The 10,072-nt window shown below is 43.5% G+C and overlaps 1 protein-coding gene across 7 annotated transcripts in view; it reads right to left on the bottom strand.

The window, feature by feature from the left end:
• The window catches only part of Adipor2 (adiponectin receptor 2), a 45,190-nt gene extending 35,195 nt beyond the window's left edge, over positions 1-9,995 (bottom strand). For 2 of the 7 annotated variants that reach the window (XM_060384044.1, XM_060384041.1), the window contains exon 1: positions 9,805-9,977. The gene's annotated coding sequence lies outside the window, so the exon portion shown is untranslated. Of the gene's footprint in view, positions 1-6,660; positions 6,779-9,740 lie in introns of those variants that run through there. The other 5 variants (XM_060384043.1, XM_060384040.1, XM_060384039.1 and 2 more) reach the window with 4 other exon arrangements.
• Positions 9,996-10,072: the final 77 nt, after the last annotated feature.

Below are 10,072 nucleotides of genomic sequence, written 5' to 3' on the forward strand. Positions count from 1 at the left end.
CTAGAGGACCCAGGTTCAATTAACAGCACCTATATAGCAGCTCACAACATCTGTTAAGTCAAGTTCCAGAGGGGTCTGACACCCTCTAGTGGCTTCTGCAGGCACCCGGCGCACATGTCATACACAGACATACATACCAAGCAAAATACACAAATAAGTTTTGTTTTTTTTTTTTTAAATATCATCTGTTGTTGGGCAGTGGTGGCACATGCCTTTAATCCCAGCACTTGGGAGGCAGAGGCAGATGGATCTCTGAGTGCATCTTGGAGCTGGAGGCCAGCCTGGTCTACAGACCAAGTTCGAGGACAGCCAGGGCTACACAGAGAAACCCTGTCTCAAAAAACCAAAAAAGTAAAATCACCAGTTAACTATTTTTTGATTCTTTGATTCATACCAATCTCTTGTTTTCTTCATTCATTCAAAACAGTATCTTCATGTAACCCAGTCTGGCTCTGAATTTACAATGTACCTGCACCTTTTGATCCTCCAGTCTCCATGTTCTCAGTGCTGGAATTACAGGCATTTGCCTACAGAATCAGCTCCCAATCTTATCAGCATCATGATCTAGAAACAGGCCTGGGCTCATAATTAATTAGACCTCTCTTACCATTTACCTCTAGGTAAAAGGTCTCCTTTTGGGCAAAGGCTAATTTTTCCACTTTTACCTAAATACAACATAGCTCACTCCTCCTAACAACTGTACTAATACTTTATGCTGTTTAATGTCTTCCTAGCTCTTACCACTCTTCTGGAACTATTTATTCAGGTTTTCATTTGGGTCTTTCTTGCGCTACAGTCTCGTGAAACCCAGGTTGGCTCACAGTTACTACATAGCTGAGACTCTTCCGTTGTTGGTTTGGTGTTATTTTTACATTTATTTATTTACTTACTTACTTATTTGGTGGGTTAGGGACATACTTGCCACCCTGCATAGGTCAGAAGACAACTGGAGGGTACTGGCTCATGACTTTACCTTGTGGGTCCCAGCAAACTACACTCAAACCATTAGGCTTGACAAAAGGTGCTTTTCCTTACTGAACCATCTCACTGGCTCCCTAGAATAACCAATCCTCCTACCTCCATCTCCCAAGAGTTAATAGTAAAGCCTTGTGCGACCATGCCTGACTTTTCTGAGGTTATTTTCCCATCTCCCTACTCCTCCAAATTATCAGTTCCTCATGTGTCAAACTGTCTATCTTGTTCATCATCCATGAACTTAACAGCACAAAGTTTCCAGTAGAAATTCCTTAGTGATCAAATCATATCCCCTTAAAAAGCCTACGTTGAAACCCTAACCCCCAGTGCCTTAGACCATAACTACTTTTTTTTATTTTTTTTTATTTGACTTTTAAGGGTGTGGGTGTTTTGCCTACATATTTGTCTATGCACATGTGCGCAGTATCCAAAGAGGCCAGAAGAGGGCACTGGATTTCCTAAGACTAGCGTTACAGCTGGTTGGGAGTCCTCTCCGCAGTGTTGTCTCTCAGTCTGTCCCAGTACCACTATGCCTGTCCTACCACCCACACCCCCGTAGGTGCTGAGGATCAAACCCAGCCCTCTGGAACTGCAGCAAGTACTCTTAATTGCCAAGTCATCTCTCTGGCCTCTATGACTATATTTAGACAAAGACAAAGGGCCTTTAAAGTGGTAATTAGGCTAAATGAAGTATTAAGAGTAGGACCCCAGGCTGGGTGTGGTAGTTAGGCCTCTAATTCCAGTACTCAGAGGCAGTTTGAAGCCAGCCTGGGCTACAGAGTTGGAATCTGTCTCTAGGAAATGAGGGTGGGTGTGGGGGTGCCTACCTCTAATTAAATCTGTCTATGTAAGAAAAAAAGACACCAGGGATGCATGCCCAAAATAAAGACTCTATTAAGACAAGAGAAACATAGCCCATCGGCTAATATTTTAAACTTCGAATTCTGGACTCAAGATCTCAGAAAACAAATTTGTTGTTTGAGCCATTCAGTGTTATTTCATTGGCAGCCCTAACAACTTACATACCTGGCTTTAGACAGATTAACATTGCTTAAGTGTTTTCTTTTACTTTCTTTTTGTTTTTCGAAACATGGTTTCTCTGTGTTGCCCTGGCTGTCCTGGAACTTGCTCTACAGACCAGGCTGGACTAACTCAGATATCCCCCTGCCTCTGCCGGGATTAAATGTGCTATATAAAATGTGTGCACCACCACATCCGACCCAAGTATTTTCTAAACACTAGTGAGAGACCTAAATCCCCAACCTCAAGGACCTAATTTCTAACTTAATAAGTATACATATTATACAAAAGTTTGTTTCATACATTTTGTCTAATTGCCTACAATCCAACCTACTACTTATGTTTTCTATTTTAATCCTTAACTGACACCACAACCCCTAACAATTCCCAGTACACTTGCAAGGCTAAACACGTCTATGATCTCAGCACTCTCATGGCAGAACTGGGGTTCAAAGTCAACCTGGATTGCATACCAAGTTAAAGGCCAACTTGGAATATACAGCAAGATCCTGTCTCAGAAGCAAAAACATTTGCAGTGCTTGCCTAGCATGCATGAAGCCCTGTACTCAAATGCAGCAACACACACATACCAACAACCTGCCAAAGATCTTAAATACAGAAGCAAGAAGTCTTGATGAGAATGTTCGATGTAGTATTAGGTTTTGGGTTTTGTTTTAAACGTCTCGTTTGTTTGTTTGTTTGCTTGTTTGTGAGAATATATGTGGACAACTTGCAGGAGTCGGTTCTCTCCTTCCCTCACATTAGACCTTGGAATCAAACTCATATCATCAGGGTTGGTGGCAAATACCTTTCTCTGGAGAGCCATCTTTGGCCCTAACACTGATATTTCTAATTGTTTTTGGTAGTACCAGTGACTGGACCTAGAACCACACACACAACGCAAGTTCTCCACCACTGAGTTATATGTGACAATACCAGTTTTTCTATTTTTTGCTTTTTGAGTCAATTTCTTTTGTCTTTTTTTTCATTCGAGACAGGGTCTCACTATGTAGTCTTGGCTATCCTGGAACTCACTCTGTAAACTAGGTTGGCCTCTAACTCAGAGATCCACCTGCCTCTGCCTCCTGGAGTTAAAGTGTTGGAGTTGGGCCATCACCTCCTGGCCCGAACAATTTCAATAAAGTATACAGTCAGGCCTTGAATTTATAATTCTCCTGCCTCAGATTCCCAAGTAACTGGGATCACAGGTCTGCTCTGGCAACAATCCAAATGCCTATCAAAACCAGAATAAATGTTAAACGACTATATTCATACAATACTGACCAGGTGTGGTGACTCAGATCTACACTCCCAATACTCCTGAGGCCACTGAGTTAAAAAGTAACCTCAGTTACATGGTAAGTTCTAAGAAAAGAATAATGGGGTGTGGTACAGGTCTGTATTCTCAGTACCCATAGAAGAGAATTATAGGATTTGGAGTTTCAAGCTCATCCTCAACTATATACTGAGTTCAAGGACAGTCTGGGAAACAGGAGACTTTCTCAAAAAAAAAAAAAAAAAAAAAAAAAAAAAAAAAAAAAAAAAGGGCAAAGACACAAACAAAAACACTAGGAAAAACTAGATATGGGTGTGGGGGGAAAACATGGCACATGGTTATAACTCCAGCACTTAGGCTGAAGAGGGAGAATGACAAGTTGATGGCCTACCTTAGGCTGTACAATAAAACTATGTCAAAATACAAAGAGAACATCAGCAGCTAGAGATGAAGAGATGAAGGCCAGTAGCAGAGTCTTGGGTTCAATTCCTACCACCACCAAAACAACAAGCAAATAAGCAAAAATGTGTATATGACAATTTTTTGACCCAGAAAGAAATCCCTAAGTATTTTTTAACGTGCTTCTGTAAGTCAACATCTCATCCAGAAGCATAATTCCACGCCATAGCCAAGGAGAGAGAAACCAAATTAATGAAGAACGGATCTATTGACACTGAAGCTGTTCGGACACTGCTGCCCCAGATTAGCTAGGTAACTATCCCCAAGAGCTGACCATCTACTTTTTTCCTACAATTATGCCTTGAATATGGACCTTCTGCAACATTTTACAAAGCTATGATCTCACTAAAGAATCCAGTAATAATCAAGTTTGCCAGATGCCTTAGTGAGTCTCTGAAATTATATACTCTTATCATGACTGATATGAAGAATGAAAATGGATAAAATATGTAATTTCATTCATTCCATGCTGAAATGTTAATGCCCACAGCTAAGATCTCTGGCTGTGATGTCAAAACTGGCAGTGTTACCATAACTGCGTATTTCTCTAAGTCACTAAGGAAGTGGTTGCTGCCCCAACCTTTCTTTTTCTTTAAATGAGACAGTCTTCATACTTCAGCCAAGTTGGCCTAGAACTCTGAATTCATGGGCTTTAGCCTGAGACAGGTAGGAAACAGTACAGAGCATTCACTGCTTTGACTTCTCCCTAGGGTACGAGAAACAGAAACAGCACAGAGCCTCTAAAGGTAGGGCTAAAGAAGCAACAGACCTTAATACGCCACAGGGAAAAGAGGTACAAACTACAAAGCTGAAAAGGTTATTAACATGTCCAAAAAACAAGTTAAGAAAAAAATGGTTTTAATTTTTCAGCTATTCACATGATTTGCAATCCCTGAAGCTTTGCCCAAAAGACATTAAAGCAACTAAAAAACTCTATGGGAGAAAAAAAAATGTTTTGTGTGTTTTTGTTTTAAAGAACATGAGGCTTTAGGATATTGGGGGGGGAGTGTGCTCTTTCACACTTTGAGAGTATATATGTGCATACGTGCCATGGTGCACATGTGGAGATCACAGAACATCTTGTGGAAGTGGGTTCTCTCCTTCCACCATCTCCCTATCTCGCTGAACCAAGAACATTGAATACACATTTATTTGCATATATTGTATGTATGTATATAGGTAGGTGCCTGTGTGTCTGCATGCATATGTGTGTGCGCGTGTGCATGTGTGTTATATGCCAGAGGACAAACTCAGGTATCATTCCTTGGAAGCTTTCCATCTTGGATTTGGAAACAGGATTTCTCACTGGTACCTGACTATGCTAGGAGAGCTGGCCCGTAAGCCTCAGCAACCCACCTTTCTAGCCACTATACTCAGCTACTTTCTGTGGTTTCTGATGATTAGGACTAAGGTCCCTACCCTTGCGTGGAAAGCACTTTACTGAGCTGAATATCTAGCAACATGGCCCCACCCCCTTCCTGGTTTTTGAGACAGGGCCTCATGAATCCCAGTTTGGCCCTGATCATCCTATGTAGCCAGAGGATGACTTTGAACTCCTGATCCCCTAGCTTCCACTTCCCAAAAGCTGGGTCTGTACCACCATACTCAGCCTCTAAAGAGGAGTTTAAAACAAAGACAAACATCTGGGGAACTGAGAAGACCAGAGAGGTAGAAATTTATAAACAAATTTCTTTGTCTTAGGGCAAAAACAAAGTAACAAAAACACCTGTTAACTGCATAAGCATTTCATCACCTAGTAGTTCCGATGATCAGTCACTCTTTATGACTGTGACCAACCATGTTATGGACAAGAATTCTGTCACCTGGACATAGTGACAAACATTTATAATCAAAGCATTTAGGAGGGCCTGGTGAAACAATCAAGAGTCCAAAGGCCAGCTTGAGCTATATGACCAGATTCTGTCTCAGAAAAAGAAGAGAAGAGAAGAAAGAGAAGAGAAGAGAAGAGAAGAGAAGAGAAGAGAAGAGAAGAGAAGAGAAGAGAAGAGAAGAGAAGAGAAGAGAAGAGAGAGGAGGCAATCCTAACAAAAGTCATCTATATTATATTTAATAATAATAATAGCCAACCAAGTCAACTCAGAGCCATCTCAGCAAGTAAACGTATTTACTTGCTGAGCAAGCCTGATGACCTGAGTCTGATCTCTGGAACCTGCATAAAAATCAAAGCGAATCAGCCCCAAAATTGTCTTTTAACTTGCATATGTGTAACATATCAAGCATGCTCCCTAAACAATTATGCACAGCCCACACACAACTTATTCAAAAAACAAACAAAGCTTTTTAAACATAACACCCAACATCTTCCAGCCAAGTCTGAAAGACCTGCCCACGAATTAGCCTAGCGTAAAAGTTTAAAAAATGATTGTGACTGCAGTGCATATACCCTCCCTATCTTCCTCCTTCCCCATCACACACCCCAAAATGATAGCGTATGCTCTTACACACTTTTAAATCTTCAAATGTCTGCCTTAGAAGTTTCAGGCAAGCTCACAGAAGACTACATAAAAGCAAAAGATGCAAAAATATGGAGAGCTGAGTGCTAAAGGCTGAATTCCAAGTCCTAAAGGCTAAGAAAAAGGATGAGAATGCTGACCATGGGAAAACATTTTAGTGAAGGGCATCAAGGGTGAGTGGGTTGCCAAGGGCTACTGTTTCAGGAAGGTGCAGCAAGAAATCTCCAAGAAGCCAATCATGCCCAAGGACAAAGAGAGCCAAAGCTGTAATAGCTTTCAGAAAATCCACAAGTACACACACACAAAACAAAACAAAACAAAACCTAACCATCCAAGAAAGCCCAAAGGGAAATAGACTAAAATAGACAGGCAGAACTGTGTATGCACACATGTCCCACTTGGGGGGAGGGAGAATATCCACATGCACACGGCAGGAGGTTGTGCATTCTCACCTACCGCTCTCCACCTTGTGCCACATGGTCTTACACTGAACCTAGAATCAGGCTAGCTGCTGCCAGCAGCCCCGGGAAACCTCCTCTTTGCCCCTATGGGCCATTTACAGCCAGGCTTTCACGGGTTCTCGGTATCCAAACTCAGGTCCTCATCATGCTTATACACCAAGTAAGGGAGCTCAACAAGTTACTGTTAGCAGTATCTCTGCCCTTCATTTAATAAGAAAAGGGGGGAGGGGACCTGGGCTAGTGAGGTGGCCCAATGAATAAAGGCTTTGACCACCTGAGTTCAATCCCTGTTACCCAAGAGGTCAAAGCCAGCAGAATGGGGCTAGAACAATGGCCCAAAGACCCAAGTTCAGCTCCTAGAACCCACATCTAACTTCATCTAACTTCAGTTCTAGGGGATCTAATGCCCTCTTCAGAACTCCATGGACACCTGAACTCACACATGCACAAACACTCAAAGACACAGACACACGCACTTAAAAATAAATATTTTAAGTAGAACACAAATATTTAACATGAGCCATTTACATAAAAATTATCATCAATAGTCTACAAGGATAATCACCATAATAACCTCTTAAGTAATTCAGAATAATTTTTACTTTTCTTTATATTTCCTGACTCATTTTAATTTTGTACACTCCCCCTCACAATGCTTCTGAGACAGGGTCTCTAAAATATGAAGCCCATGTTGTCCTTAAACTCACAGGCCTGCCTTGGCCTCCCAAGTACTGGGATTATAGAAATGGACAACCACAGCCAACATCAGAAACCACCATACCTGACTTTTTTCTTTCTCTATTGAGGGCTAGATAATAAAAAATTTTAGACTTTACAGTCTACGAGTCTCTATGACAACTATTGAAGAATTCAACTTTGTATTCCAACAGCAAAACACAGATAATAACCTAAACAACTGCATGTGGCTATATCCCAGTTAAGCCTTACAACAGGCCGCAGGCAGGACTTGACTGGAGTTTGCCAACCTCTGAAATAAAGGAAATAAAGTCATTTTCTTCTTAGAAAGCAAAACATGACTTACACTAAGTGCACTATGTAAACTAAACGACTCATGAAAAATACTTCATTTGTTTGTAAGTTGATACAGCAAACACAAGGATGGAAAAACACTCTGACAGCTCTAGAAATCTTACTCTCATCCACAGAAGATAAAATCTGCTACTGAGTAGCCCAAAGCCTGAAACATAAACTGGTGGGTAGCCAGTTACAGACACTGGAAAGACATCTTTCAAATTTAATTTGAACTTCTCAAAAAAAAAAAAAAAGTCATAATTTACCACCAATATGCTGAAGCCTAGGGTGGAAGTCCCTGTCGCTAAGATAGTTTTAATTTACAGTTCATTCACAATCAGCACTGTGACAAATTTCAAAGAATGAAGTAAGAATTACACTCTCCAAGCAGTGTAAAAGTGAACAGGATGTGTGACAAGATCTTAAAGTGGCCTCTGGTAAAAAGACACTTGAAAATATAACTGATAAACTTATAATTCCCCCCCCCTTTAAATATTAAGGTTTTGAGCTTTATTTTTTGAATTGTGGTGGTGGTGCATACCTTTAATTCCAGCACTTGGGAGGCAGACGTAGGTTTATCTCTCAAGTTTGAGGCCAGCCTGGTAACATAGTGAGTTCCAGGACAGCTATAGCTATGTAGTGAGGCCATGTTTGGAGGTGGGAGTAAGATCTGAGTAAGACATTTGCCCATAATACCAAGATTCTGGAGTCAAGGGAAGATTTAAAAATTTAAGGCTTGCCTAAGCTACATAAATACAGCCTGTCTCCCCCCCCCAAAAAAAAAGCTATTGTGAAAAATTTCTTTTTAACTTTTTCATTAGGGCTCAGCGAGGTAGATGATTCATGCCAAGAAGCAAGATTCTTATTAGTTTAGGCTACAGAGTAAGACCCTGCTGCCACTGCCTCCCCCCAAATTTAATTGGGAAGTATTTTATGATCAAGTAATTTTAAATATCATAAAACTTTGCACTATTTTTGTTTCTTGGAGATTAGAGGTAAGTACTCTGCTTTAGGAAATACAGTGAAAACAGTAACACAGGAATTAAAGATGGCTAATGAGTAAAGCTTCCAATGCAAATTTTTAAGGCCTGACCACCTAAGTTCGATTCCCGGAACCCACATAACAGACGAGAACCAACTCTGTAACAGTTGTCCTCTAACCTCCACTCGTGTAACACACACACACACACACACACACACCATGCGCACATACAATAATAAACTGATTAATGTTTTAAGTTTTTTTTTTTTTCCTAAATGAGACATCAGAGTAAAAATTAAACAGAACTAAGAGATCATCCTGCTAAGATATTAAAACCTCCAATGACACTGTACCTATCAACTCCCGGTTGGTCGTGTAATCTTTCCAACCAAACATTCACTGCTCAAACCTCTCAACAAAGTTTTCAAACTCCAGAAGCAAACGCTTAAATCAAGGTCAAAATAAATAAATAAATAAAAGCCAGAAGAAACGCATCAAGCCTTCTGATCCAACGCTCTCTCAGACCTCTCAAAACTTACTTTATAACCGTTATTCCCTAACAAGCTGACCACTGGATAGATAAAAGCCCAAAGGGGCTGAGAACTGGGCCCAGGGACTACCCCGCGGCGACCGCCTGGGAGGCGCCACCTAAGGAAAGGTGACGAGGGCAACCTTCCCGAATCCCGGCGGTTGGAAAAGTGGTGCTGGGCACAACCCATCTGAGGCGAGGCTGGGCAGAGAGATCCCTACAAGTAGCAGAAGACACCAACTCTAGAGTCCGGGCGGGAGGACTCCCGTCGCGGGCCGTCACGGGGGGCACCGGCCCCGTCGACGGGAGTCGGAGCGCAGGGGCTTCGGACCCTCCGCCCGGCGGCGGGCAATGGGCAGCGGGCGTCCGCCACCGCAGCTGCACGGAGCGCGGCCCCAGGCCCGCCCCGGTGTCGCCGCTCGGGCCCCCGCATCGGGCGCGCGGCCGCGGGTCAGAGTTCCGGCCAAGCTCGGAGCCGGCCAGGCGCGCGCTCCCGGCCCCGCGCCGGGGACACCTGTCCCTCAGCCCTCACCTCCTTCCGACCCCGGCAATCTGCTGAGCCCGGGAAGCCGCGCTCGAGCCCCACAGCCCCTCACCCGAGTTGGCCGCCGCCTGGTCGCGCGGCTCGGGCGCCTCGGGAAGCAGCGCCTCGGGGAGGGGAGAGGGGGAGCGGAGGGAGGGGGCCGCTCGCTGGAGCCGCCAGCGCCGCCGCCGCCACCGCGGTACCGCGTCGGGACTGTGCTCGCGCCGCCGCGACCGCCGCCGCCGCGTCTCCCCGCCTCCGCGCCCGCGCGTAGCCGTGACGCGCATCGCACGAGGCGGGCCGAGCCAGTAAGACCACACCCCGTGCGCAGCCGCGTTGGT

Source organism: Meriones unguiculatus, chromosome 5, assembly GCF_030254825.1.
Source record: "Meriones unguiculatus strain TT.TT164.6M chromosome 5, Bangor_MerUng_6.1, whole genome shotgun sequence".
NCBI classification, from domain to species: domain Eukaryota; kingdom Metazoa; phylum Chordata; class Mammalia; order Rodentia; family Muridae; genus Meriones; species Meriones unguiculatus.